Genomic DNA, 13,815 nt, shown 5'->3' with positions numbered 1-13,815 from the left:
TTCCATGAAACTTCAGTTTAGAGCTTGTGTTGCACATGAATGAACTCGGGTTGGAATCCCTAGAGTCCTGGTCTCTTTATCCCTGTGCCAATTTGTGAATGAATATGAGAGTAGAGAAGGTGGTTAAGGAGCCTGGCCCATCTGCCACCCGGAACGGTGGCTCATAGAGGCTGAGCAACTGGTGGGTGGGAGACCTGGGCTGCTGGGGAGCAGAGAGATCTCTGCGGGGTGCACACAGAAAGTGCACTCCCTGCGTTGCCCTGCCCTGCCTTGCCCAATCCAGCGATTGGGAACAGAAAATTAGAACTTCTGTTTCCACCCGGAGGCGACTTCAGGACGCAGAGCTAAGCCTGGCCCATCTGCCACCCGGAACGGCAGCTCGTAGAGGCTGAGCAGCTGGTGGGTGGGAGAACAAGGCTGCAGGGGAGAAGAGAGATCTCTGCAGAGTGCTCACGGAAATGTGCACCCCCTGCCTTGCCCTGCCCTGCCGTGCCTGATCCAGCGACCAGAAACAGAAATTTGGAACTTCTGTTCCCACCCGACGACTCTGAGGCATAGAACAGGGCTCGGCCCATCTGATACCTGGACCAGTGGAGATTCAGGGACAGAGACCAGATACAAGGGAAAGGCAAGAACACATCACTGACAACAAAATGGCAAGAGGAAAGAGAAAGAGTATATCCCAAGGAAACCTAGACAATCTAGCAACACCAGAACCCAGCTCTCCCATAACAGCAAACATTGGAATTCCAAACACTCCAGAAAAAGAAGACACAGACCTGAAATCATACCTCAAGATGCTGATAGAGATACTTAAACAAGAAAGGGAGGAAAAGCAAAAAGATTCAAAAGCTTTTAAAGAGGAAACAAGAAAAACACTCAAAGAACTTAAAGAACTAGAGGAAAACAGAACCAAAGAAATAAAGGAATAGAAGAGGGAAATTAAAACGGAAATTGACACAATAAAGAAAACGCTAAAAGAGATAACCCTAGAGTCAGAACACCAAAAAAAGAAATCAGGAGTCACAGAAGGAAGCATTTCCAATAGATTACAAGAGATCGAAGAGAGAATCTCGGGGGCAGAAGACAACATTGCAAACATAGAAAAACCAGCCAGAGAAGATGCAAAAAATAAAAAAGCTGCTAACCAAAAATGTCCAGGAAATCCAAGACACAATGAGAAGACCAAACCTAAGGATAATAGGAATAGAAGAGGGAGAAGAGTATCAACTAAGAGGCACAGTAAATATTTTCAACAAAATCGTAGAAGAAAACTTCCCTACCCTCAAGAATGAGATGACCACGAGCATAAAAGAAGCCTTCAGAACTCCAAATAGGTTGAACCAGAAAAGAAATACCTCCCGACACATAATAGTAAAAACATCAAGTGCCCAAAGCAAAGAAAGAATACTAAAAGCAGTAAGGGAAAAAGGTCAGGTAACATATAAAGGCAGGCCAATCAGACTCACACCCGATTTCTCAACAGAGACTATGAAAGCTAAAAGAGTCTGGACAGACATCATGCACTCCTTAAGGGAGCACAAGTGCCAGCCCAAGCTGCTATACCCAGCAAAACTATCAATCACCATCGATGGAGAGACGAAGATATTTCAAGACAAATCAAAATTCACACAATATCTGACCACAAACCCAGAACTACAACGAATTATAGGTGAAAAACCCAATACAATGAGGGAAAATACAGCCTAGTAAAAACAAGAAAACTTCTAAACAAGAAAACCTAAAAGAAGAAAAAAAAAAAACACTGACACAACTCAACCCAAAAAAGCAATAATAGCAGGAAACAGAAACAACTATTCCTTGATAACTATTAACATAAAAGGTCTCAACTCCCCTATAAAGAGACATTGACTATCAGACTGGATACATAAACAAAATCCAGCCTTTTGCTGCATACAGGAAACTCATCTCAGAGAAAGAGACAGACACTATCTCAGAGTAAAAGGGTGGGAAAAAAACTTCCAAGCAAACAGCTCCAAGAAGCAAGCTGGAGTGGCTATTCTAATATCGAATAAAGTAAATTTCCAACCAAAAGTTATCAAAAAAGATAAGGAAGGACACTTTATACTCATTACCAGAGAAATCTGTCAGGAGGAACTCTTTATCCTTAACATATATGCTCCAAATAAAAAAGCACCCACATTCATAAAAGAAACCCTACTAAAGAGAACCATTGAAAAAATCAACAAAACCAAGAGTAGGTTTTCTTAGAAAACCAACAAGATTGATAAACCCCTAGCCAGACTAACTAGAGGGCAAAGAGAGAGTATCCAAATTAACAAAATCAGAAAGGAAAGTGGCGACATAACATCTGAAACTGAGGAAATTGAAGAAATCATCAGATCCTACTACAAAAACTTATACTCCACAAAATTAGAAAATCTGGAGGAAATGAACGAATTCCTAGACAGATACAAGATCCCAAAGTTAAACCAGGACCAAGTAAACCATCTAAATAACCCTATAACACCTAAAGAAATAGAAGAAGTCATCAAAAGCCTCCCTACCAAAAAAAGCCCAGGTCCAGACGGGTTCAGTGCAGAATTTTATCAGACATTTATTGGGGATATAACACCAATACTCTCCAAACGATTCCAAAAGATAGAATCAGATGGAATATTACCCAACTCATTTTTTGAGGCTACAATAACCCTCATACCTAAATCACACAAAGACCCTACAAGGAAAGAGAACTTCAGACCAATCTCACTTATGAACATTGATGCAAAAATACTCAACAAAATACTTGCAAACCGAATCCACGAACACATCAAAACAATCATTCATCATGACCAACTAGGCATCATCCCTGGGATGCATGGATGGTTTAATATAAGGAAATCCATCAACACAATCCACCATATAAACAAACTCAAAGATCAAAATCACATGGTCATCTCACTAGATGCTGAGAAAGCATTTGACAAAATCCTACACCCCTTAATGTTAAAAGTCCTGGAAAGAACGGGAATCCAAGTTCCATACCTAAACATAATAAAAGCAATATACAGCAAACCAACAGCCAACATCAAACTTAATGGCGAGAAACTTGAAGCAATCCCACTAAAATCAGGGACTCAACAAGGCTGCCCACTCTCCCCCTACCTATTCAACATAGTACTGGAAGTCCTGGCTGGAGCAATTAGACAGCAAAAGGAGATCAAGGGGATACAAATCAGAAAGGAAGAGATAAAAACATCACTCTTTGCAGATGACATTATAGTGTACTTGAGTGACCCCAAAAATTTTACCAGACAACTCCTATAGCTGATAAACAAGTTCAGCAAAGTGGCTGGATACAAAATTAACTAGAACAAATCAGTTGCCTTCCTATACTCAAAGGACAAACATGTGGAGAAAGAAATTAGGGAAAAGGTACCCTTCACAATCGTCACAAAAACTATGAAATACCTTGGTGTGACTCTAACTAAGAAAGTGGAGGACCTGTATGACAAAAACTTCAAACCTCTAAAGAAAGAAATTGAGGAGGATCTCAGAAAATGGAAAGATCTCCCATGCTCATGGATTGGAAAAATCAACATCTTAAAAATGGCCATCCTACCAAAAGTAATCTACAGATTCAATGCAATCCCCATCAAAATTCCAACCCAGTTCTTCATCGAATTGGAAAGATCAATGTGCAATTTCATATGGAATAACAAAAGACCTAGAATAGCGAAATCCGTCCTCAACAACAACAACAACAACAACAAAAAAAAAAAAACAAAACAAAACAAAAAAAAAACATCCGTGGGAATGACTATTCCTGACCTCAAGCTATATTACAACGCAATTGTGCTGAAAACTGCATGGTACTGGTACAGAAATAGGCATGTGGATCAATGGAATAGAATCGAAGATCCAGAAATGAGCCCTCATGTATATGGTCACCTGATTTTTGACAAAGGAGCAGTAAACATTCAATGGAAAAAGGACAGCCTATTCAACAAATGGTGCTGGTCCAACTGGCACTCAGCATGCAAAAGAATGAAAATAGACCCGTTCTTATCTCCTTGTACAAAGCTCAAGTGTAAGTGGATCAAAGATCTCCACATTAAACCAGATACACTGAAATTATTAGGTGAGAAAGTAGGGAAAACCTTAGAACACATAGGCACAGGAGAAATTTTCCTGAACAAAACACCAATGGTTCAAGCTCTGAGGTCAAAGATTAACAAATGGGACTTAATGAGATTGCAAAGTTTCTGTAAGGCTAAGGACATTGTCAAGAAAACAAAACGGCAACCAACAGAATGGGAAAAGATCTTTACCAACACCACATCAGATAGAGGCCTAATATCCAAGGTGTACAAGGAACTCAAAAAGCTAGACACCAGAGAATCAAATAACCCTATTAAAAAATGGGGTACAGAGCTAAACAAAATGTTCTCAGTTGAGGAACACCGAATGGCCGAGAAACATCTGAGGAAGTGCTCGACATCCTTAGCCATCAGGGAAATGCAAATCAAAACAACCCTGAGATTCCACCTCACACCAGTCAGATTGGCCAAGATCCAAAACTCAGATGACAGCAGATGCTGGCGAAGCTGTGGAGAAAGAGGAACACTTCTCCACTGTTGGTGGGGTTGCAAGCTAATACAACCACTCTGGAAATCTGTCTGGCGATACCTCAGAAAATTGGATATAGTACTACCTGAAGACCCAGCTATTCCACTTCTGGGCATATACCCCAGAGACACTTTAATACACAACAAAGATATATGCACCACAATGTTCATAGAGGCTCTATTTATAATAGCCATAAGCTGGAAGGAACCTAGATGTCCTGCAGAAGATGAATGGATACAAAAATTATGGTACATTTACACAATGGAATACTACTCAGCCACCAGAAACAATGACTTAACCAAATTCTTATTAAAATGGCTGCATCTAGAGAATATCATCCTGAGTGAGATAACCCAGTCACAAAAGAACAGACATAATATGCAGTCACTGATAATGGGATGCTAACCCCAGAGGCTTGCATTCCCCCAGAAACAACTCACAGACTGTATGAAGTCCAAGAAATAAAGAAAACAAAACAAAAAAAATATTTACAAAACAAGAAAACTTTAACTATTTCCATGTTACATTTTGTTTTACATGTACTTTATGCTCATTGTAACTATTAAGTTTTCAAGGCATACTATCAAACCTTGAAAAAAATCAAGTACTGACTAAAAAATATATTCATTGAGTTTTATGTAAAAATTATGTTAAAATCTGAAAAAAAGTACTGACAAAAATGTATAATTTTAAGCAAAAAATGTTTAAAATCTGTACATTTATCTTTGTTTTGTAAAATAAAGTTTTTAAAAAAAGAGAAGGTGGTTAAATGTACTTTAAATATATTCTTGACAGTGGGACTTCTGAATCATATGGCAACATTATTTTCAATTTTTGAGGTACCTGTATGCTGTTTTTTATAATGGCTATACTAGTTCATGTTCCCACTGACAGTGTGCCAGCCACCTGCTATTTTTTGTATTTCTGGTCATAAATATTAACTTGGGCAAGTTGATGTCTTAACTGTGGTTTTTATCTACAGTTCTCTAATGATTATTTGTGTTGAACACTATTTCATACATCTGTTGGATATTGGCATGTCTTGAGCAAGATCTAGACAGTCCTTTTGCTCATTTTTACTCTTTAAAATTTTAATTTTATTTACTTTACATACTCACCAATATTTTCCTCCATCCTCTCCTTCTATTCTCTGCCCCTGAACTCTGCTCTCATCCACCCCTCCTCTGTTTCTCTCCAGAAAAAGGCCAGCCTCAAAGAAAATCAGCAATCCATGGCATATCAAGTTGCAGTAACTCTAGTCATCTCCTCTTATATTAAGGCTAGACAAGGCAATCCAATATGGGGAAAAGATCACAAAAGCAGGCAACAAAGTCAGAGATTTCTAGCTTGTCACACAGATGACCCCATGATTCCAGTTGTCTCTTCCAGTACCCTTTCCCTTTATCCTCCCGGCAGCTGGTCCCTCCAGTTTCCATCCCCATCTCCAACCCCAGGCCCCTCTCCCTATCCTTCTGGGATGACTATTGTTTTCTCTTAGTGAGATTTACATTTCATTGATGTTTTTTCATGTTGATGTGCAGGAACAGAACATTTCAAACTTAGATTTCAAATGTTGTCCCCTCTTTTCCCCTCTCCCATGCCCCTTCCCCCTGCCTCTATAAGGATGCTCCCCCTCCTGTCCACCCACTCCCATCTCACAGCCCCACATTCATCTACACTGGGCAAATGAGCCTTCATAGAACCAAGGGCATCTCCTCTTATTGATACCAGATAATGCTACATATGCTTCTGGAAATAAACTTTAGATATCAGCTTTTAGATGCAAAATTTATTTTGTTATTCAGTTGTGTAAAATAAGTAAGTTGAGTTCTATGTTGCTGTTGTAGTTGGTGCCCTCCATCAAAACAAGCACAACCCACCAAATCCCGGTTTTTCTTTATACATATCTGTGTCCGTCCTTTCTTTATTTCCAATGGCCCCATTCAGGTCAATCCCTGAAGCTGTGCAGAATACAGCTGCACAGATTTTCTTCTATTATCTAGGCTTCCTTGTCCCTTCACTTGATTGATTATTGCCTTAGCTTCATAAAAGCTTTCTAGCTTGATGCAATCTCAATTGTACAGTATTGCTTTTGTTGCTGCTGCTGAGATCTTCTCTAAAAATGAAAAAAAAAATTCTTATTCAGACTAAAGTAGTAATGCATTTATTTATCCACTGTTGTTTTCTCCAGTAGTACTATGGTTTTAGGTCTTACATTTAATCCATTTTGAGTTGATGTTCATACATGACACCTTACCTTCATTCTTTTGCATACGGATAACCAGTTTCTCCAATATCATATATTGAAAGAGCTGTCCTTCTCTTAGTGTTTTATTCTTAGTGTCTTTATCAGTAAAAGAAATGGCTGTAAATGCCTGCAATTGTTTCTGGACTCTCCTTTCTGTTCCCTTGACCTATGTGTGTTTCCATGCCAGTGCCATGTTTTTTAAGTGGTTATAGGCTTGCAGTATGTTTTGAAAGCAAATGTGTAGTGCCTCAGGTTTGTTCCTTTTCATTCAAGATTGCTTTGGCTATCTGAAACCTTTTGTAATTCCATATGAATTTTAAGGTTTTTCTCCTTTCTATGAGAATGCCCTTTCTATTTCTATAGGACTTACACTGAATCTTAGCTTTCAATTGTATGCACATTTTCACAATATTGATTCTTTAACCCATAGGTATGGATGTATTTTGATTGTTTCACTATTGCCTTATATTTCTTTCATAATTACTTTATAGTTTTCAGGGTAAATACTCTTTGCTTTCTTGTTGAAATTCACTTTTAAATATTATATGGAATTATTTTGTTCATTTTTTTTCAGATAATTCACTGTTAGTATGTAAAATTGATACTGATTTGCAGATGCTGATTTTGTATCCTTAATCAATAAGATTGTACATTTCAACAAGCTTTTGATGATATGTATTACTTTAGGGTACGTATATATTTGTAAGTGTATCATCTTTTTTTATAGTAGGAAGGCTGTTTGTTTTTCCTTTCACAATTCTTCTGGCTGAGGTTTGCAGTGCTATGTGAAACAGAAGTAGCAAAAGTGGAAATCCTTTTGTTCTAGAACTTAGAGTGAATTAAATGCTTTCAAAGTTTTCTCATTCACCATGATGTTAAGTGGGATTGTTCTACATGGTTCTTACTGTGTTATAGTACATTTATTGTATATTTCTTCAGAGTTGTAATATGTTGATGTTTTTCAAATGCTTATTTTTGCATTGATGGAAATGATACACTTTTCCTTTATTCTGTTAAAGTGATACATTCTGTTTATTGATTTGCATGTGTCAAATCATCCTTGCACCTCTAGGATGAATAGCATTTAGTCAAGGTGAATGAGTTCTCAAAGTGCTGTTAGATTTAGTTTGCTATTATGTTGTTGAGAATGGTTTGCATTAATATTCATCAAGTATATTGGCCTATAGTTTCTCTGGTTGTTTTATCCTTGTCTGGTTTTAATATCAGCATATTATTGGTTTCACAGGATGAGTTTGGACATATTCCTTTCAATTTAAACTTTGGATCCAGTTTGAAGAGAATTGTTATTAATTTTTTAAACAGTAGAATTCAGCAGTGAACTTCCTAGGTTCTGAGCTTGTCTTTGATGAGAGACTTTTATTATTAATTCCAATCCCTTTCTTTGATGTAGGCATTGAGTGCTATAAACTTTTCTCTTACAATTGCCTGTAGGTTTTGGAATGCTATGATTCTGTTTACTTTTGTCTCAGAATGTTGTGTATCGTGTGTGTATGTGTGTGTGTGTGTGTGTGTGTGTGTGTGTGTGTGTGTGTGTATGTGTGTGTGTGTGTGTGTGTGTATGTGTGTGTGTGTGTGTGTGTGTGTGTGTGTGTGTGTTGGTATCTTTAGAAGCCTGTGGTTTGTTCAGGAATGCTTTGTTTCATTTACATGTATATTTTCATAGTTCTTCTTATGCAATTCTAGCTTTCTCTAATGGTGGTCAGTAAGAATACTTAATGACTTTGATCTTCAATTTATTGAGACTTATATTGTTCCTTTACCTATGATCTAGCCTCAAAAATACCTTTATTCTTTAGATAGAAATTATGGGGTACAACAAGTATTATACAGAGTCTAGTTCTATTACTGAGTAACCCTGTGACTTGTGGCAAATCAGTTGCTCCTGTTGTGCTTCAGTTTCTTTCCTATGAGTTATGATGAAGAATAATGACATAGATGAAGAATAAAGACTTCATACTGTACTTGATGGTTATATGAGCTTGAAAAAAAACCACTAAGACTTGTGCCTGGTATATTTACAAAGATTGGTCACTGTTATCTTATCATAAAAGTAAATAGTGGGGAAAAAACCCTGCACAAGATTTTTTTGGTAACTTCATTAGCACCTTCCTTTGCCTACTTATTTGTCCTGGTGACTTCTATGGGGTGCATGTCACTTCAGAGACTTCTATGATTTTTCATTTGATCTAGCTAGGGTGACCACAAATAAAAAGAAAAAGAAAAAAATAAATGGCTTTACCATTGTGTCTTTTTCTCCCATGCCCTCAAGTCTCCTTGATCACAAATAGAATGAAAATACACACAGGGGAAATTTTATAGCTGAAATTAAATATGGAAACATGATCCTTCCATTGAAAGTTTTATTTTTTAAACATTTTATTTTCTTTTATTTATTTTTTTATTTTATTTATTTCTTTTTACTAATAAAAATTGTATTTACTTAGAAGCATTCAGAATGTCAACAAAACAGCCGCAATTTTTTTTTTTTTTTTTTTTTTTTTTGCAATTACAGAGTGGTATTCAGTTAACAGAACAATTATCTTCTTATAAGCTGCATCAGAGACAACTGAAGATGAAGAAAAAAAAAACCCAAAATAAAACCAAAAGAAAAAACAACCGGAAAAAAAAAAGAAAAAAAAAAAAAAAAAAACAAACTACTGTTCCCATATATAAATAATTTGTGCTGTGCACCAACAAGAAACTGCTTTAAATTTCCATGCCAATTTACAACCCCCAGACTGTACCAGGCATGGTTAGTGGCTATTGAAAATACCACCACAGGACAGGGCTATCTAAAGACACATTCGGTAGTGTGTTAACTATACAAAAAAAGACACTGTACAGTTTAAAAACAAATCTTACACAGCCTTACATTTCAATTTTTTTCTTTAAAAGGAGTGAGTTGTATACAGGGGGGTTAAATGCTTTATACACAAGAAAAAAAAACCGCGCTAGAACCAACTTATTCATCATCATCATCTTCTTCTTCATCTTCGTCTTCCTCTTCTTCCTCCTCTTCCTCATCCTCTTCATCCTCCTCCTCATCTTCTTCTTCCTTCTTTTTTTTTTTTTTTTTGCTCTTTTCAGCCTTGACCACCCCCTTTTTCGCTGTATCAGGTTTTCCTTTAGCTCTGTAGGCAGCAATATCCTTCTCGTACTTCTCCTTCAGCTTGGCGGCCTTCTTCTCACAAGGCTGCTTGTCATCCGCGGCAGTGTTGTTTCACATCTCTCCTAGTTTCTTTGCGACATCACCAATGGATAAGCCAGGATTCTCACCTTTGATTTTTGGGCGGTACTCAGAACAGAACAAGAAGAAGGCCGAAGGAGGCCTCTTGGGTGCATTGGGGTCCATGAACTTCTTTTTGGTCTCCCCTTTTGGGGGGATGTAGGTTTTCATTTCTCTTTCATAACGAGCCTTGTCAGCCTTTGCCATATCTTCAAGTTCCCCCTTTTCTTTAGCAGACATGGTCTTCCATCTCTCTGAGCACTTCTTGGAGAACTCTGAGAAGTTGACAGAGGCATCCAGGTGCTTCTTCTTGTGCTCCTCCCGGCAGGTTTGCACAAAGAATGCATATGAGGACATCTTGCCTCTCGTCTTCTTAGGATCTCCTTTGCCCATGTTTAGTTGATTTTCCTCGTGAGGCACAGAGTCGCCCAGTGCCCATTCGGCTCTAACTCGCCCCGGCGCTGTCTCTGCGGAGCTCAATTTACTGCAATCAACATTTTATTTTCTTGTGTGTAATTTTAAGGTTGACAGAACCTTTATATTACTAATCTTAATCAAGTTCTGTTAATAATGGTACACCTGGTACTCTAAAGTGAAAAAATAAAGTAAAATTATATGTAACAATTTTATATTTTCTCTTTGAATGTTATTTGAGGATGGCATAGATTATTACTACTCGACTATCATGAAACACATGAATATTATTCTTATGGAATTAACACAGACTTGTGGATTAACCCAAGAACGCCTTGCATTTGCTAGCTGAAATAAGTCTTCATCTTAAGAAATGTGCAGCAAAAAGTAGTAAAGAAAATAGGCATGAGGTTATTTTCCAAAATAAGTTCTACTTTTAGATTGGTTTTAGGTTTACAAGAAAGCTGAAGAGACTGCAAAGAGATTTTCCATATCACTGTATATACCCAACTTTCCATGCTTTCAATGTCATTCACCAAAGCAGTGCATCTGTTGTAAATGATAAACACACATTAATATGTCATCATCACCCAGAGTCCATTATTTACAGCAGTTACTGCACAGTCCATAGGTTTGGACAAATATACAATCACACATATCTTCAATTAAAGTGTCATTGAGGAATGAGTGTCTTAAATGTTCCTCAGTTTTACCAGTAGAACACTATTGTGCTACACAAAATGATTTTTTGAACATGTTAAGACTTTATAATTAGTAGTTATACTGACATTAACCTTAGAAATCATGATGAATACAAACGTAAGAGACAATTTGTCAAAGTGCTTCATTTCATAGAACAAAAGACAAAGACATCAATTGCTCAGGGTCATATAGTAATAATTCCAGGGACACATGACTTTGGGTACAATCTTTTAATCTCTAGATAATTGTTATTGAGTTTCTTATGTTTCCTATGCCCCATACTATATATAATGATAAAAACAAAACTACCATCCAAACAAAACTTTACATAGTTCAAGAATTGAGAAAATATGCCAGTATCCAGTGAGTAAATTTCAATCATAGAACAACAGTATAAAGCTGAAGTGGTTTTTAGAAGCACAAATCAGCATAAACAAATGCATTTGGAAATCACTGACATTGAGAAAGATTGTAATATGTCAGTGGCATCTAAATGATAAATAACAGAAAATCTATATATGAATAAACTTTTAAAAATGAATGGTGGTTCCAGATGATAGTTCGGCAGGTAAAGGTACAACCTACAAAGCCCAAGAAGTTCAATTCCCAAGACTCAAATGGTGGAAGGAGAGAACTGACTCCTAGGAGTTATATACATTCTGTCTCTCATAACATGTACCATGGCAATCACCCCAAATTAACAAAATAATTAGATATAAGACATTATATGATAGCTAATATTAAAGAAAGGCAACCTAAAGTTCATATTAGAGTATAAACAAAAACAGCAGCAGTAAATATAAATGGGATCTGTAAGATGTTTCTTCTCTTGAAACCTTATCCAGATATATACCCTTCAGCTACAATGAAAAATAATTATTACTTTTTCACTTACTTGTTAAGACTTCCACACTTTGCCAGATGGACGGATGCACCACTCAACTGCAGCATGGATTTTATGCAGAAATACAACCTACACTGGGGTTCTCTAGTTTCAGAGCCAGAACTCATCATCTTCTTACAAGATGGAATACCTACAATGCAGAAAAAATGGAAGGGAGAAAGAGGCTGAATTTTTTTGGTGTTGGGTTTATGGCCAACCACTGCTAGGGGAAGCTAGTAATGTAGAGTATATGATTAGTTCAAGAATAGGTAAGGTAATTGATAAACATCTCTTGTAGTCATTCCTCCTAGGTTGATAATGCTGAACTCAGAAATCTAAAAATAACAGGTAGACACCATCAGGATTCAAGGCCTACCCACAGAGAGCTAAGTACTCAGGATCCCCAGGAACACTCTCTCTCCTGAGACTGCGAGTGAGTCCCCACTTTCTCTCCACTGACTACTAGGGAGAGACCACCAGGAACTCTTAGGGTGCAGGTATAAAGGTACTGCCTGGGAATGGACTGTTCCAGCCTCCATCTGTGCCCAGGGCTATAGCCAGCCCACCACCATCAAGACTCACAACCTGCCCAAAGAGAACTGAGCACCCAGGAATGCTCTCACTCCTGAGATCAGGGGGCCCACAGGCCTACATGCTCACAGGAGAGACGAGTTCCAGTCAGAGACAACAATCTCAACTAGCATCACAGATAGAAAGATGGCAAGAGGCAAGCACAAGAACCTAAGCAACAGAAACCAAGACAACCTGGCAACATCAGAACTCAGTTCTCTCACCACCAGAAAAACATACCAGAAAAACAAGATTTGGACATAAAAATCATACCTCATGTTGAAGATGGAGGGCTTCAAGAAGCACATGAATAAACTCCCTTGAAGAAATATAGGAGAACACAGGGAAACAAGACCATAAGAGAACACAAATGTCAGCCCAGGTTACTCTAGCCAGTAAAACACTCAATTACCATAGATGAAGAAACCAAGATATTTCAGGACAAAACCAAATTTATATAATATTTGTCCACAAATCCAACTAAACAAAGGATAATAGATGGAAAACTCCAACAAAATGAGAAAAACTACACCCTAGGAAAAGCAAGAAAGTACTCTTCTTGCAACAAACCCAAAAGAAGAAAAGCACACAAACATAATTCTACCTCTAACCACAAAAATAACAGGAAACAACAATCAGTATTCCTAAATATCTTTTAACACCACTAGACTCTATTTCCCAATAAAAAGACATACTAACAGACTGAATAAGGAAACAGGTCCCAGCATTTTGCAGCATACAGTAAAGCCATCTGAGTGAAAAAGACAGACACAGCCTCAGAGTAAAAGGTTGGGAAGAAATTTTCCAAACCAATGTTCCCAAGAGAAAAGCTAGAGTTGCCATTCTAGTATCAATTAAAATAGATTTTCAACCAAAAATTATCAAAAAGTTAAGGAAGGACACTGCATTGAAGGAAAAAATCTATCAAGATAAACTCTCAGTCCTGAACATCTATGCTTCAAATGCAAGGGCACCCACATTCACAAAAGAAACTCAAAGCATATGTTGCTCAAAGCATATTTTGCAATACACACAATAATAGGGGACAATTTCAACATTCCACTGTCATCAATGAACAGATCACTGGAAGCGGAAACTGAACAGAGACACAGTAAAACATAAGTTATGAACCAGAAGGATTTAACAGACATCTACAGAACC

The 13,815-nt window shown here is 37.5% G+C and overlaps 1 pseudogene across 1 annotated transcript; it reads right to left on the bottom strand.

The window, feature by feature from the left end:
* Window positions 1-9,821: 9,821 nt before the first annotated feature.
* LOC308414771 (high mobility group protein B1-like) lies at window positions 9,822-10,478 on the bottom strand (annotated as a pseudogene). Its single transcript has one exon. The product of its transcript is annotated as a high mobility group protein B1-like (transcript).
* Window positions 10,479-13,815: the final 3,337 nt, after the last annotated feature.

The sequence above is a fragment of the Micromys minutus genome (assembly GCF_963924665.1).
Source record: "Micromys minutus genome assembly, chromosome: X".
Classification (NCBI taxonomy): domain Eukaryota; kingdom Metazoa; phylum Chordata; class Mammalia; order Rodentia; family Muridae; genus Micromys; species Micromys minutus.
This window is presented reverse-complemented; position numbering and strand designations above follow the sequence as displayed.